Genomic DNA, 17,345 nt, shown 5'->3' with positions numbered 1-17,345 from the left:
ATTTCAATGGCAAATCCTATCAAGTCATTACATATAGGCAGCGTTTTTTGCATAGAGCAGTGCACAAATGATCCACCAGTGGGCAGAAGCCATATCAGGTTGCATACACCAGCTCCTGCAGGAAAGTATGGTCTGTTAATAATGTTTAGGTTGTTGGCATGGCAGACAGGAAAGAAAAAACAATCTAATCATTAAGAAAAATAACTTCATGCTCCAAAAAATATTGTGAAAATTGATTTTTAAAAAGCTCCATTGATTTTATTGTAATTTCTATTTTTCTTAAAAAAAAACAGGCCTGTTTCCCCAATCTTCTGACTCCGTGTCGTTCGAGGTCCCAGAGTCACTTAATTAATCAATGTTTTTTCTTTTAACAAGACTTGTTTCTCCCGACTAATTGGAAATATGAAGCTCTAGTTTGTAATGACTTTCTCCTCTTAGGTTCAGTTTGATGATTGATTTTTTAGAAATTCAAATGTTCTTATTAAGGTTTAATTCAAAATCCATAAAACACAAAGCTTTGTAAGAAAGCTTCTATTATTCATTGTGTATTTAAACACCCAGTGCTTGCGTTCATCCACCAAATTAGACATTTTAAAACCAAGGAGGATCTAATTTTGATATCTGATCTACGATTATGTAACTTAACTCTACGACTGTCCAAGGAAACTAAATAAGTTGATGATAAACAGCATGTCATGCAGCATTGAGGGGTGCTAACTGCAGCTGACCGGTGGTCAGACTGCGTGCTTGTGATTTTAGAGGAACTTAGATTAGTTTTGTTACCTTCCTCCCACACAGAAAAGGCGAGAGGTGAGATTAAATATTCTGTCCTCGGAGTGTTGATATTCATGTATATTCACTGCGGAGAACACTTTTTGAAAATGAACAATCACAGACGGAAAGGTCACCGTTGTGCTGAAGTAGTGCATTATGGGAGTGGAATAATTGCTTTTCTCACATTAGTTCCTATTGTAATGAAATCCTGGCAGTGGCCTGACGTTGAATGACAGATTACGCTATGGTTCAATCACGCAAGCGTGGGTGCTCGTGTGTGGGTGGCGGCAGTGGGTGGGGTTGGCGGGGGTCAATTGCCTTTCTAAAAAAAAAAAAGAAAAAAAAAAGTGTGGCTCCCCCCCAAAGTCTCCACATTAATCATTTGTATCATTTTCAATCCTTTTTAACTAACTGCGCCACTTTCATCGAGGGTTTGTGCCGTTGCACTCTAATTGTTTTGAAGTGAGAGCTATTGTCTGAAGAGAGCGAATGAATAGAGCGTAATGACTTGTAATGTGGCATATTTAAAGACACGTAGCACGGCCGCGGAGCGGTAATTTAGCCGCCCTTTTTCTTTTTCCCTCTGTCTGTCATCCTGAGCTTCTGAATGTGTGTGTGCACAAGTGCAGTTAAGCAGTATTTCTTGGCGGCGCACAGATCTTTGAAACCCAACTGTGTTAATCATGGTTTATGTGTGGGAGACATCAAACCTCCCTTCCCTTCGCCTGCCTCACCCGCTGGGTTACGCACGCACACGCCGAACACACAAAAACACGCGCACGCACTGATCTCTCAAGGGCACCTTCACCCTACCCAACCCCCCACCTGCGTTTACAAGGCTGACCATGGGCGATCAGTTATGTGCTGTGGTGTCTTTCTATTGGAGAGATGAATCACTTTATTTATCATAGACATTTTTACACGATGTACATAACTCCTCTTGCATCAGCTCAGTATGTTTTCTACACTTACAGCTCTGCATCCACACCAGCTCGATGCCCAACGTGACCACCGTCATCTTTATGTCTCGTGTCTATAAGGCCACAGTGGATTTTGCTTCAGCGTAGTTTGGCTCTTTTAACCGCGGGGGCAAAAAGCTCGAGAAATGAGAAGTCAAGTCGAGAGAGGTCTGTCAGTTGGACATGTGACAGAATGGAAAGGGGAAAGTGTAGTGCAATGAAGAGGCGAGTAAGGAGGTGAGATGAATAGGCAATTACTTTTCTTCACCTGCGGCATCCCAGCTGGAAATGATCTCCATTTGGTTTGTGTTGCGTTTTGTACAAAATTTTAGGTAAATCTGATTTCCACAGGGAAGCAAAGCTGACATGTACCCTTTATGGTGAGAGGTGCAATGTGCGAGTGTTAAGTGCTGGCCATGAAGTGTGAAGGTGATCTTGGATCCCTGGTGTGCTTTGATTATAGAAGAATGGGGATGGATAATGTCATCATTTTTCATACGGGTCTACACCTGTAACACAAACAAACCCCCGTTGTTGTTGTGGAAGTATAAGATGATTTAAAATACATACAGAAAACTTTGTGGACAACTCCAAAAAACATGGGTGTTAATTTAGCATCAATCAAAATAAAACAGATATTGGTTGCATGTGGACAGCAACAACCACCAGTCATATGAAAGTTTAGCTTCTTTTTATATTTGTCTCTGTATTTTTTAACATTGACCAGCAGTCAGAGCAAGAAGCGATGCCCTGATTATTCTGCAGCCACACTGAAAACCCCGCAAAATTGGCCATTACCCCCAGAAGCTTAGTAGGTAAGGGCTTGCCATGGGGGGTTGCAGATTTTGGAAGTGTCTGTTAACCCTCTACTGTTGGGAATTCTTTGTCATGGACTACTTCCGGATCTTTGGCTTTTATTTGTTTGTTGTACAGCAGGGGTGGGAACTCCAGGCCTCAAGGGCCAATGTCCTGCAGGTTTTAGATATCACCCTGGGTCAAATGATTAGTTCCTCTGGAGAACCTCACCGAGGAGGCAATTTAGCCATTTAAATCAGCTGTGTTGGTTCAAGGCAACACAGCTAAAACCTGCAGGACACCGGCCTTTGAGGCCTGGAGTTATTTATTTTTGTAAATACCCCATTAAAGCAGGTCTATTCAAATTACAAAACCCTGTGTTGGAACATATGACATAAATTCTTGAAAAGATAGTGGCTGCACAGGTTCATCATCATCTTACTGGAAATAACTTGTATGAACAGTTTCAGTCCGGCTTCTGTTCATCTCACAGTACAGAAACAGCCCTAGTAAAAATCACCAATGATCTTCTGCTTGCAGCTGATTCTGGACTTATATCCATCCTCATTCTCCTTGAACTTACAGCAGCTTTCGATTCTATCTCCCACTGCATCCTCCTTCACAGATTAGCATCTATAGGCATCAATGGTACAGTACTCGCCTGGTTTACTTCTTATCTCTCTGGCCGCTCACAGTTTGTTCAATTACTCCCTCACAGATCAGTATCTACTCCAGTTAATTCCGGTGTACCCCAAGGCTCTGTCCTGGGTCCTTTACTTTTTATCATCTATCTCCTACCCCTAGGTAATATTTTTAGGAAGCATAACATCCAGTTTCACTGCTACGCAGATGACACCCAGCTCTACCTATCCTCCAAACCCACAGCTACTCTCCCACCCACATCCATTTCTGACTGTTTAAGTGAAATCAAGGTCTGGTTTTCTCACAACTTTCTTAAACTTAATGGCAATAAAACAGAATTCATTTTAATAGGCACCAGATCAAAACTGACTACAGTTCCAACCAGTCTTTCGTTATCCATTGATAACTCTGTTGTCACACCCTCCCCTCAGGTTAAGAGTCTTGGTGTCGTCCTCGATAGCACTCTGTCCTTCACAGCACATATAAATAATATCACTCTGTCTTCCTACTTTCATCTCCGTAATATTAACCGTCTTCGTCCCTCACTCACTCCACACAGTACCGCCATACTTGTCAATGCTCTTGTCACATCTCGTCTGGATTACTGTAATTCTCTTCTCTATGGTTTACCTCATAAATCCCTCCATAAACTGCAGTTGGTTCAAAATACAGCTGCTCGTATTATTTCCAGAACTAGATCCACTGAACATATAACACCTGTTCTTAAACAGCTCCATTGGCTCCCAATTCACCTCCGTGTCAATTTCAAGATCCTGCTTCTCACTTTCAAAGCACTTCATAACTTTGCTTCTCTATCCAATCTTCTCCATACATACTCGCCCCTTCGTACACTCCGCTCTTCTTCAGCTTCCCTTCTGTCAGTTCCACCTGCTCGCCTGACTACCATTGGACTCAGAGCCTTTAGTTGTTCTGCCCCGAGACTTTGGAATGCACTTCCACTTACTCTACGGACCACACACTGTCTCACCACTTTTAAATCACTACTCAAAACCCATCTGTTTAGAATTGCATACACCTGATCTCTCTTAGGCCATTTTACCTTGCTCAGTTTTTATATTTGCTTTTATACTTTTATGACTGTTTATGTCTAAATTTTATCTACCATGTTTGCTATATATACATTTTTCTTATGTTTTTTATGGTATGTTTACGTGTTACTGTAAGGTGACCTTGAGGGTCTGAAAGGCGCCTATAAATAAAATGTATTATTATTATTATTATTATGATATTGGAGGAGGACAGGGTGGATGGAGGGGTCAATAAAACCTGTGCAGTCTGGCTGATACAGGATTTTTAGGAGGGATATCAATACTTGATTGACATTCTGACATACAAAGCAGAAAAAGATTCCCCTAATATTTGTTATGTTAGTTATTTACTGATTTATGCTGTGCACAACTGCTTGGATTGGATTGGATTTCGTTGGCCATAAACTCAAGAAGTCCATTTAGTTTTGATTGTAATTATCCTCTGACCCAAGAAGGGCACTCTAATTAATGCCACAGTTATACTAGTGAAAATGGTGGCTCAAGGCTTGGGCAATACCACAGTTATTGATGTGCAATAATCTTGCAGCCGGTGAAACAATAGCTCTGGAGATGGGAACCATGTCTGCAACAACTTGCAGTCAGTTTTCATCTTCAAAACAACGGCAATAAGATCCAATCAGTCTGCCATCAGTTTACAATTGTGAAGATGATCTTTTCTTGCAATCTGCTAGAATTAACAATTTATATTCAGAGTCCAGCTAGAACATCAGAGATTGCTTTTATATGGGAATTTAATCAGGATACAGTCAGTTCAGACAAGTCTCCTAGAAAGCAGACGATTTCAACATATTAGCAATCTGTCTGTGTTCATAAAACAGACTATAGTTATTTGTAGACCTTTGCTGGTCTGTCTGGGAGTGATTGCAGTCGGCCTGAATCAGACGACAGCTGTTTGGAGTCAGGTTGCCTCCCACAAGGCGACCTGGGCCATCGTCGTTTGATTGAAAGTGATTAAGGGTGTTGCATGCTCAGACTTTGGGTGACCAGTTAGTCATTTCAACCTCTTGTAATCAAATGTGAAAAAATTCTGTGCAAACATGGGGATTTTCCCAGTCACCAGAAGATTGCTGTCTTATTTTTTCTCTAGTCTGACTGAGCCGTGAAGCTGGAGAATGCAAAAATGTATTGTTGTTACGCCACCAGTCTGATTTTAATGAATCGCGGAGGATGATGCATCTTCTTCATGCCTGTCTTTCTCACTCTTTCAATGCATTTGTAAACCTTTCATTTCTGGAGGCACTCAGCCTTACAGCACATATGCTTCTCCACACCAGTGACAGCGACTAACTAACATGTTTAGGCAGACTTCTGTAGATGTTTCTTCATCCACGTGGAACCTTATCCAAGCCCATTTTCACTGTTTAAACAAATTCGACCTTTATGCTAATGACTCTTATGATGATAAAGAGACTAAGACGAAGGGAAGAAAAGGGAGAACATCTCTTTCCACTCCTGTAAACACACACACACACACAGGCTCACCCTTCCTTTATGCTGATCACAGCTTTCACAATTAGACAAACTGTGATAACGCTGTTTATGCAGCGGGGAGATCCATAGCAATTATGCTTGGAGGGCATTTCTCCTCCGGTGCAGGGTGGCGGATGTTGCTTACGCTTCACACAGACGTCTGCACATGCTGTTTCACAAATTCATGATTCCTCTTCGGGGGGTTTGTAGGGCAAGGGTGTGTTCTCGATTCCCTGCTGGGATGCATTCAGGGACGAAAAGGAGACAAAAAGGAGGGAATTTATCAAGAAAAGGAAAGGAAATAAAACCCCTCGCTTAAAAAAAAAAACAACTCATCAGCATCAAAAGAAGCAAACAGAAAAAAAAAATCTTTAAACAACATTTTAAGATGAACATTTGCTGTCATATTGTTACAGGAGCCGTTACTTTTTTTTTCATTTGCCAGTTATAGGCTGGTGGGTTACTGATGAAAGAATGATAGGTGGTATATTATTATCTTCAGTTCCCCAGTCTGAGGTAAACACTACCTTCTTATTCACTCCATAGCTGCTTCACAATTTGAGGAAAACAAACACTGTGGGTCCTGAAGACAACATCATTTTTATTTTATGACTGCGCCTCGCCAGCTATTCCCTGACTGAGGTAAACTTTCAGCTGCGTGACACTTGGTTAGTGGAAGCTCACTTCTGGCCCTCTTCCACTTGCGTGAGCAGTATTGTGTAAAAAATATATATGTTGTGTCCAAAAAGGTGTGCTGCGAACACTGAAAACAGTCATTTTGTTTAATTATATTCTTTTTAGAAGCACAAATACATAAATAACTCTGCCGCACTCGAATGCAGTCGGTCACTAATCCCCTCCGCATCCTTGGGAGCCCCAGTTAATGAAGATTGACACATCCTTCCACCCCCGTGTACACATGCACACACACACACGCATACCCACTTACCCCTTCATCCACTGCCTTGTTGCGCAGTCACGACCAGTGCAGCTTGAGCTTCATGTGTTTGGGGGGAGAAAAGAGGAATAAGAAAGAGATAGACTCTTTTGATCACAAGATGCATTCACTCTGCTGTTCTCTCCAATACCCCACATCAACAGCAGAGGCAGTTGTTGACTGAAGGACACATGATTAGGAGTTTGCTTTGGGGTGTGTGTGTGTGGGGGGGGGGGGGGGGGCGAGTGGAAAGTCCCATTATTGTTGTCAGGGTTTGGTTTATTTTTCCCTGAAAGAGTTCTAGTACTCTCATTATATCTATCGATTAAATTATCCATCTGTCAATTTGTACATTTTTTAAATTTATTCTGGGTTAGGGTGTGGCTAGAGCCCGTGCTAGCTGCCACAAGTCAAGAGGCTGGGGCACCTCTAGAAAGGCTGCCACTTTAGGCCAATTTAGGATCTTCAGCTAACCTAACATGCATGTTTTTGGACTCTGAGAGGAAGCACGAGTACCCAGAGAGAACCCAAGCTGGCACAGTGAGAATATGTAAACTCCACACAGAAAGGCATGAGCCAGGAGGCACAGTGGTAACCCAGTGCTTGCACTTCGTGTCACTGGGATAGCATGTAAGGTCACATATTAGTTGGAAACAAAAACACAGGACTTGGCATTGACCAGTCCTGATATTGTATGGTTTTACTTTTACTAATTCCTAAAGGATGTAAATGATGAGCTAATAAACAGTAACCCATAGCATTAGCAGGCTAACAAACAACAACAGTCTTTAAAAGACAGCTAGCAATGTCGTTAAGCTAGCTAATGGCTACCTTTCACAGTCTTCCTGCATATACATCAAGTACCCACACAATTTGCATTTGTGTATAACTTGTAGACATTTTATCTCATGGATGTAGAGAGAAGTGATTTATGGCTGCATTCTACCTGGAAAAAAAGCTGAGGTTTCAAAAGACTTCCATTCCTTTACTGTAGAAGTCTATGGGAGAAAAACAGCTTTACCTGTGGGATCACTTATGAGCTCTGTCACTCATTTCCATCCAACATCTTCTTTTATGTCATAGTTCAAAATGGGTCAAAATAGAGGATTATCCATGCTATGAAACTGCACCATCATTGGCTAAAAGCTTGTGATTGTCAAGTGATTAGCCAATGAGGATGCTGTTTCATTCTGTGTTTTTGCAACCAAGATGGCAATGGTGGAAATGCTCATCCCAAGGCTTCAAAACGGGACATGGGTGACATCATTCATTCATACTATTCAGCACTGCAGTTTACATCACAAGAGTTTAAATCACAAAAAGACTTGCTTATAGCTATTATATCTTTCATACTGGCTAATTTCTTACCATGTTAGATGTAAATCTTAAATCTTAAATGACAGCAAAAGATCAAGTAGCCCTCCACAGTGCAATCCTGACCAAACCTTTGAATTGTATTGTCTCATTTCTGCACTCATGCCTTTTCTCAGTCCCCGCCGCTGTGGCACTTGGCAGCTGCTCGGTTGCCTGTTCCCCGATGCGTCTGCGTCATAATTCTCAGGCTGGCTGTCTCTGATCGATGCTGAGTGCACCACTCCCAGATGTGGTTATTCCTGCCTCCACACTTATTTTGTTTGGGAAACTGAGTTAATTCGAGGCAGCAAAGGCACGGTGTGTGTGTGTGTGAGAGAGAGATTTGAATAGATAGGGACTCCATCTGCACCCTGCACCCTGTCTAATAAATGCCGAAAGTGTACAGGGATTGCATGTCTGTCTGTTAAAATAACACCAGAGGTGGACCTCTTTATATGTTGATACAATCAATCGCAGCCTCTTTCATCTCTCGTCACTTATCAGGCGGTGAAAAAGACACAGATCTTCCTTCTTTCTTGTTGTCTCTTTCAGTCGCACGCACTCTCTTTCATTGTCATCCAGCACATTGATGTTACAGATATGAAAACCTATCCAGCAACAATCCGCCTGATCTTCTGCCTGATACATCAGAAGCAATGTCTCTCTTGTCTGACTCCAGCAGCAATAAAACACAATATTCTTTTTAGCATGCCCACACATACCACAGTTTTTCTTCCCTTCATATTATATTTGACAGATAAAGCCAATCTTTATTCTCATAAAGTGCAAACTAAAAAAAGAACACATTTTCCCCAGCTTTTTCTCCTGAGTGGCTGCAGGGTACACAGTGCCATCTAATGAGGGCTCTGTATATTTTCGGAAATGAAGTGCCTGACTACACTCACTACAGTTGTCCTGTCTAATTTGCTGAAAAAGATGCACCTAACCAACCATTTAGTTCACATTACCGCCTAAATTGGGAGCTGTGCGCACTCTGAAATGATTACACCTTACCAGACAATAAGCAGTACCAACTGACCAGCATTTTTTTTTCTTTTTTTCTCTACTTTTCAGAAGCAGGATCAGCGAAATGGGATATGTCCAATATCCCGTATCTCCCAGGGTCCCTTCACTAGCGTCTTTAGATGCAGGCAGAATGCCTAATAGCTTTTGCTAATGAAGCATAGGTCTCACTAGAAAACTATGCTCCAGGAAATCCTGGTTTATGCTGGACAGCTTGGTTGGTTGAAGTCCAGAGACGATTCAGAGCCTCTATGACTGAATCCAGCCCTTCTTCTTCAGCTAAAGTGAAGTGGAAATTTGCCCTTTGGGTGGAAATAAGACCAAAGTACCTGCCATGCTTTGGTTAGTTGTCTTTCTTTGCCCGGGCTGATGAAATCGAGGCCTGAATTTGCTAATGAGAAATCAATGAGTGTACGGCAAGAAGCCCGAGGCGCCCCTGCTCCTGCGGTGTCATTCTTTTCATTCGCTGCCCTCCCCTGTTCCCTGTCTCTCTCTCTCTCACTTTAGCCTGCCTCCCGTCTCGCATTCGACTGTGCGGTGGATTTTTGACACATTTCTCTGAATTCGCTTTATTGCGATAAACATCATATGTCTTCCTTTGAAATAAAGATCAGAGTGGCTTATTTACTTTACTGGCCTATTTTTTTCCTTCCGCAGATATCTAGAGCTTTGAGGGAGTGTGTGTGTTTGTGTGCGTCAACCCCGTGTAAATGCTCCAAGTGTGATGGTGATCCCGCTATCTGCACGCTGCGCTGTATCTCCAAACTAACAAATTTGGTTTTTTTTATAGAAAGAAAAAAAAGAAAATTGCTTTTACCTGAAACAAATCACCCCTGTGACAGGAGGGGACTGTCAACACAAGGCTCCTTTTGAAATGCTGCTATTTAACGCGGGAGACTTGGATGTTTTGTACTCTGTCACAGCCAACTTCAAGAGCTATTAAAATGTAAAACAAAACAAAAAAAAATAGTCTGGAAAGTTTTCCCTCCGATGGATATGATTTGCTTTCTGCAACAGTTGTGGAGAAAAGAAACAGAACAGCCACAGGTTGGCTAACAAATTTGAGAGCTAGCCTGCGTTTGCACCTCATGCCGCAGTACCGTCTGCTAGTTTCACCCCGCGAGACATTTTAATTATGAATACTACGACGCTGACATCATGATCTCTCTTTTTTTCCCTCTCTCTTCTCTCCTCTAGGTAAGCCAAGAATCCTCCTTGCATCCTTACCAATGTGGCTTCAGAAAGGCCCTGCAGTCATGAGTAATGTATGTCTTACTTACCGTGATTCATCCTCATTATGCATGAGCATCATATGGTAAATCTGGTTTGTGCCATTATTCATGGAACACCGTGGGTTATTCATTGGGATTAAAGCTCTGTGGAATCAACATCCAACAATTTTTTTTTGCAGTATGAGAGTTAGAAAACGGAGGAACGAGACAGGGAGAGGGTGTAACAGTTGCTCATTTGTAGAGCGCTCTTGGATGTGCACATCGCTGTGTATATCCTAAAGAGAGGAAGCGATCATCCCGAGAAGGCTGACCAGACATCTCTCTTTTTCTTGTGTCCCACATGTTGAAAATATCCCAAATTTTGAGTGGCTCTGCAGCATATGCACTTTTGTAAAGTTCATGCTTTTACACAATGCATGTCAAGGGAAGGCTTTGTAGTGCAGTCAAATTAGGTTAGCTTGTCTAGCTATTTTTCACTTTAGCACACTGAGCTTTTAAATGTGTGTGTGTGTGTTTGTGTGTGTGTCATAACTGACCTACAAGAGGCTAAAAACAGGTATGCTAATCCATGGATGCATCCCTACTGAAACCCACTTACCAGACAAAAGAGCAGCAGATATAATAGAGAAGACTGTTTAACATCTTGATAACAGTTTTGCATAAAAAATGTTTATTACATGAACTGGTTCAGATTAAATCTGCAAGTTCAGCTTCACGTTCTGCCTCAAGAACCCAACTGTTAAGTCCAGTGTTTTAAAAAACAAAACAAATACTGAAAAATACAATATAATGACAACAGAGTACACATGGGATACTTTCTTACAGGGCACTCAAACAGCACTGTTATATAGTGACGCATCAACTGTGAATTTCTGGGCTGATTGTAAATTTCATTGTTCCTGATTCTGTCTTCCTGTTCAGTCTTTATTTAGTTTTTGACAATATTGAGTGGGATTGACCCATACCAGGCTGGATTAAACAACCTAAATGTGTTCAAAGTACACTTTTAAAATGTTAAACTTAAAAAAAAAAATGTAAATATGTATGTGTATATCAGGGATCTTAAATTGGTCAGACCAGTGACACTCTCATTTCTATCGCCCATTTACACATGTAAGGCCGATTCTGGCCCTCTTGCCTTATGTTTGACACCCATGGTGTATTTTGCACCTTGTTCAGGCCTATCATATCATTATATATCTGTGTATATACAGTGCCACTTACATATCCCAGTGTACACAACCTACTGGAATTAGACGTAGCCATAATTTATTAATGCTATGTAAGCATTCCGTTGATACTTATAACTTGCGCTGTGACAATAAAGTTAAATCTAATCTACTCTAATCTACTTTGATAATCGAAGCCACATATTAGTTGAGGATACTTCTGTACTTTTACCTCCTTTTTTGTGATTTCAAATTGCTGTTTCGCTGCTTTTGCTGTAGTGAAGTGATCTGATTCCACCACTGCCACAGATGACATTTTCAGTTCATGTCTCGATTCGTCATTTTGACGCCGCACCGTGAAAAACCCAAGCCAAGAAACATCAGCTGTCATAATTCTGACAGATTAGTGGCAAACCTGCTAATTGTCCCAACAGAACTTGTTTCCCGCTGAGAACATTTTTTTTTCTTCCCTGACAAACATTTTTCAAATGGCAGTCATTCCTACAATGAGCTGATCGCACACCAGTCAAAAACATACACTTTACATGACAATTACAAGCACCTTTCTGCGCAGCGAAGATAAGAGCGAGGAAATGAATTGACCCCCGTCCTCGCCGTGTTTCTGTCAACAGTTAATTAATACCTGCCAAACATCTGAACCTTGCTGCTGCTTTTCATTTTTGCCTAATTACGGAGCTCTTTGAATCGATAGATGTTTGCATGCACACACTCACACCCATGCGGGTTTTGCTTCGATTTTTTTCTTCTTTCTTGCATGAAATGACAAACACATCTGCGCTGCGGTTGATTTCGAGGTGATTAGCTATGCGGCATTAGGCGGCGGCCTTGTCTGGCCCTCCTGATGTTGCAGTTAAAGTGGCCGGGGTTACACGCAGGCCGGCATCAGTACCCTATTAAACCCATTTGCTTCTCTTCAATCTCTTTTGATCTGAGGTTCATTGTACTCAGTAACAGCAAAGATCACACCGGCAAGTGTCAAGTCCTCAGCACTGACAGCCGCTTCCATATTTCTTTTGAAAGGTGGATGTTCACTGCACAATTTGCGGAATTAATGAGGCTCTAAGTTGCTGTCAAAGTCAGGTTTTTCAGTCAGATTCTTCTATCTCACACTGAGCCTTTAAATTTGTAAGGAATCGCCAAATGAAGGCTTCAGGAGTAAGATTCAGCAGAAGATTGTGCTGCATGAATTTCAACACTATTTAAGCACGTAACTGTTTGATTTCACCTTATAAGTATTAGTTAGCGTTTAAAAATTCAAGAAGGGAGTTCAAGCCGGGCCAAGCTAGCATGTTGACTTAGAAAAAAAAAATCTGCAAGCAGCAGCATGCTGTGTAGTCGAAACTGAGAGAATAGCTGAACAGAATATGTAATTCATATACTGACTCCAACACCACTCTTTGAAAATCACTATGTTGCTCTCTGGTTTATGGATGGAAAATGAAACAACTATGAGCTTCTGGCAGACGAACAGACCTCATGCTTGAGTGACTTCTTCTGTTTTGCTTTCTGTACTGGGTATGAGTGCACTTTGTGTTGTAATTTTGCCTCTAGGCTTACCACTATAAAGAGTGTACTCCCTCAAGCACTGTAAACTGCTGTTGTTAAGATTACAACTTTATAATCTTACTTACACTGTTCAGACATTGTTTACGACACTGTCCTGCCTTTAATAGTGGTCTGCCAGTTGGATAGTCAGATCTGACAGCGCTGTCGGGCTCAGCTGTCCTGACTTAAATGCTAATTTGAAAAATTGTTTAGCATGCTAACATGGTGACATGCTAGACATGCTAAACCTTGGGCCAACGCATCAGTATGTGAGCATGTGTGCTTTACCGTGTTAATTGTAAGTCTTTACATTTTATTTATGGGGTTAGCTGCAGGCTAGTCAGTACATTGTCCATGTGAACATGATGGCTAATTCCAGTAACCTCTTTTCTCCTTTAAATTTCATTTCGCCTGAGGTCTCTTCATGATAAAACCCGACAGCTGAGCAGCAGATTCATAAAAAAAGATTTGCTTTCAATCGTTTTCAATCCTAACAAAACTTAAATGTAGTTCAAAATTATATATATATATATATATATATATATATATATATATATATATATATATATATGTATATATATATATTTATATGATCACTTTAGAGAGTTTGAACACTTTCAAAAGTAAAATGGCACGGTTGCTGTGTTTTTATGAAATGTCTCTCCTCTTCTGTTTTCCTGTGGGAGACAGCTGGAAGCATTTATTAATATGGACTGAACTGCAAAGGTCACAGGATTTGCTATTTCAAAACAGAAACCCAATAGTGCCCCCTCTTTTTATCACAAAAAAAAAAAAGAAAAGTGGTCTGAAATATTCTACACAGCTTCCCTCCAAACTTCAAAATCCAGACTGAACTTCAGTGCTTCAGAAATGGTTCAGAGAAGCAGACACAGGATGCAGCCTAGGAGGAAGGATATCAAAAAGGGCCAAAAGGAGAAAATAGATTTCAAGTCTATCCTTTAGGTGCATCTCAGAATGGTGAGATAGCATTTTTATACACTCCTGCTCTTTGCCAGTGAAACCGGGGATGCAGTTGCATTCAAAGGTAGATCTTTACACTTTGGTGCGAGGTTAAGATGTCTTCGGAGAAGTTACTTGTACGGGACATTTTACCAAGAAAATTCTTAACGAGACATTTTGATTAACAAGCTAATATACAGGCGATTGTTGAGGATGTCGGACTAATTTAGTCCTTTCACTAAAGGGATTATTTTGACTTCACAGCTAGAGTGAATTCATCCAAGTTTTTAATTTACCTTTGACATTACTGGGAATATTACTGTCAAACCAATCAAAATTAGATCGAAAGCCAAGTGTTTTGTTTTTTTAATGCACATAGAAAAACATCATCATTCAGTTCAGTTGCACAAACCAAATATCTGAGAATAAGGGTGCAGGAGTTGACCCGTCGCTAGATTTTATGTATATACCTTCAACGTGGTAAATGATGGGGTTGAAGATACATTTTGTGTAGGTTTTTCAGTCTCGTGATAAACGCGCTATGGTTTGACAAAAGAAAGGGTTCCTTGTTTGGGTTCCTACTTTTAGCCTGATGAAAGGTGCTCATAGATTGGTGGTGCTGGTACATCTTTGGCATCAGATACAGATAGCCTCTGTGGTCTTGACCTTTCCTTGGCCATTTACTGATTTTTGGCTTCTTCCCCTGCCTTTGCCCACTTTGATCAGATATTCATGCAGTCTGTCATCCAAAGTCTTTTCAAATCTCTGATTTCTTTCAACTCTTGTCATTTATCACTTCATCCTTGCTCTCTCTATCTCTGTGGGAGCCCCCTCTGTGGAGTGTACAAGCAGAGATCTTAAAGCGTCGAGTGGTTTATGGTCCAGATTTAAAGGCTGTAGCTATGTTTTCACTTTAATCTGAAATTCTCTCGGGGGGTTTTGTCATCTTTTATACCATTTCAGCCATTTGTATACAGTGGTCTTTATGTTCCCATCTATCTGCATGTATCATGGAATAGCTTGCTTTCCTTTTTCACGGGAATTTGATGTTTATGAAAGTTAATGTCACTCATCTTAATAATTCATTGATAAATATGCAAGCAACACAGTTTGGTGAAGGTTTAGTCCTTATCAGAGATAGATGTCAGGTGGAATAGAATTAATTCTCATAAGAAACTAAATCTGCTTTCTGGATGTAGCACGGCTCCTGCAGACACCTCTCGTTGGTACTTGAATTGCTAAAATTTGCATGAATTCCTTAAAAGTATAAAAATAAAAATTCTGTTTGCTTTGGCTTGAGCGCTTTTGGCAAAAACATCTCAAACATAACTGTATCAAGCGAAGAAAGTGTATGTCAACAGTTTTTTTGAGCAGCTCTTTGCCAATTCTCTTTGAGTCCGTCCTGACCCTTCACAGAGTTTCAAAACCAGACACATAAGTGGTGTTTTCGCAGTATGTTACCCCCTAGCTACCATGTAAAATATAAGAGATGTCCCCTGTGACACAGCTACTTCAAGCCATGTCTAGAAATCAAACACATCAAGGAGCGAGCTCACATGTTCTGCCACTCGGCAGCCTCACAGAAATCAAGGGAAACAGAGTTCAGAGCTCGGGAAATATACTTCCTGTCTTTGCCAGTTTCAGCGTGATGTACATTAATTCAAAGTCAAAGAGGGGAAGTGGTGGAATTAAAGTGCCAGCCCCCCCGATGGATAATAAAGAATTGAGGTAGGAGGGCGAGAGATGGTGGAAAAAGAACAAGGGAGATGAAGTAAAAAAGGGGAGAAAAGTAATACGGAGGTTGAAATCTTTTACTGCTCATTCTCTCCTAATGTAAGGCTCCCATGGCAGAGAGACAGAGAGGGCATGTGCGGAATGGCTGATGAGTCTCCCGTTGCTGTCTCGCAGACAGACGATTCCTCCATTTTACCCTGAAAGGCTGTAAAAACGTAAGCCATAAGTTAAGAGCTGACGGCAGTGAACTTTTGGCCCTCGGTTGACCAATGTGCTGAAGTGGGCCCGCACCGAGCTAAGATAGACCCCTTAAATCAACTTTCCAGGGGTAAGAGACACAATGATGGTGCCTCTGGCATTGAGGGTGTGTATGTGTGTATGACAATGGTCAATTGTTTCTTTTTTTTTACTTAGGTTGCACTTAAGGCCCTGTATATGTTTGTGACTTTTTTGAATTCGCTTAGTAAAATGTTATTTTTAACGTATTTTTCTTTGAAATCTCTTAGTTGGATCAGTCAGGCTGTTGTGCAAAAGTTTCTCCGAAAAGTTTTTGCAGTGTAACTTTTATGTTTGAATGAACCAAATTAAATGTGACCACAGTTAAGTATTTACAACATAACTACTGTTGATTGGATTGCAGCTCTCTAGGTGGGAAGTCCAAAAACTTGAAGCTGATGGGGGTGAAACTTTGGCCTTCAATTGACAAATGGACTGAGTGAGACAGAGACGGTTGAGGTGGACCCGTTATGAGTGTAACAGTTTTCGGCTGCGTTGACACAAAACAAGTATTAATGAAACTTGAGACTGTCTACCAAAGTCTGATGTAGCCCTAGTGTTACTCTTTGTTTTTCTTTTCACTGAGCAGTGCTGATTTTCTAACACTGGAAAATAACTCAAAATGTTAGAAATATTCCAGTGTTAGAAAATCAGCACTGCTCAGTGTTAGCCATTGTTAATCTTCAAAACTGACTAGGTTACTTTTAAACATATAACACTGTCAAAAGTGTTAATTTAACACTCAACAGTGTTGTATTTAACACTCAGAGGTGTGGACCCATATAGACACTCTCTAGTGTTAATTTAACACTGGAGATTTTGCTGTGTACAAGCCTTTCCTTCTTGCTGCCTTCAAGCTTGCCTGCTTTATTTCCTCGTCCTTTGTCGTCGTCAAACAGAACAACAGTTGGCCCTGACTGATCGAGCTTGGAAATCTTTTATATAATCTGCATGTTTGATTTGTCTAAGATTTTTTGCCGAATGCTATAGTTGACGCAACTCTCCCTATTAATCAGCGAGTGGGTTCCTAATGTTACTTATTGTTAATTTTCTGGAAAACTTTAGCCTTAACTTGTTGACCATTACTCCAGAAACACATGCAGTATAAAGAACAACTTTATTGGCTGTCCATCACATTTGGTGGCCTTCATTGAGGTCAAGGTTAAGACAACCAATAATAAAGCAGCTCTTTATGCTGCAAGTGTTGCTTGAACTTTAACCTAACCATCTGCAGCTGTGTTGGAAACTTTCACCCTGTTTCTAAGTGATTTTGACTATTTCCATCCGCCATCTAAGAAAGATAAAAGACAGCCCTGAAACTATAGATATGCTGAAATGTTTAAATTTACCAGTTTACCACCAGTCCAGTAACTGGTGATATATTA

The 17,345-nt window shown here is 40.9% G+C and overlaps 1 protein-coding gene across 4 annotated transcripts in view; it reads left to right on the top strand.

The window, feature by feature from the left end:
• Positions 1-17,345, top strand: part of LOC146361395 (receptor tyrosine-protein kinase erbB-4-like) — a 363,843-nt gene that overhangs the window by 88,531 nt on the left and 257,967 nt on the right. Inside the window, exon 1 of one of the 4 annotated variants that reach the window (XM_084922480.1) lies at positions 10,221-10,288. The exons of the other annotated variants lie outside the window; for them this stretch is intronic. The gene's annotated coding sequence lies outside the window, so the exon portion shown is untranslated. Of the gene's footprint in view, positions 1-10,220; positions 10,289-17,345 lie in introns of those variants that run through there. 4 annotated transcript variants of the gene reach the window in all.

The sequence above is a fragment of the Perissodus microlepis genome, chromosome 23 (assembly GCF_051167445.1).
Source record: "Perissodus microlepis isolate ML-2025 ecotype Zambia chromosome 23, ASM5116744v1, whole genome shotgun sequence".
Lineage (NCBI taxonomy): Eukaryota > Metazoa > Chordata > Actinopteri > Cichliformes > Cichlidae > Perissodus > Perissodus microlepis.
This window is presented reverse-complemented; position numbering and strand designations above follow the sequence as displayed.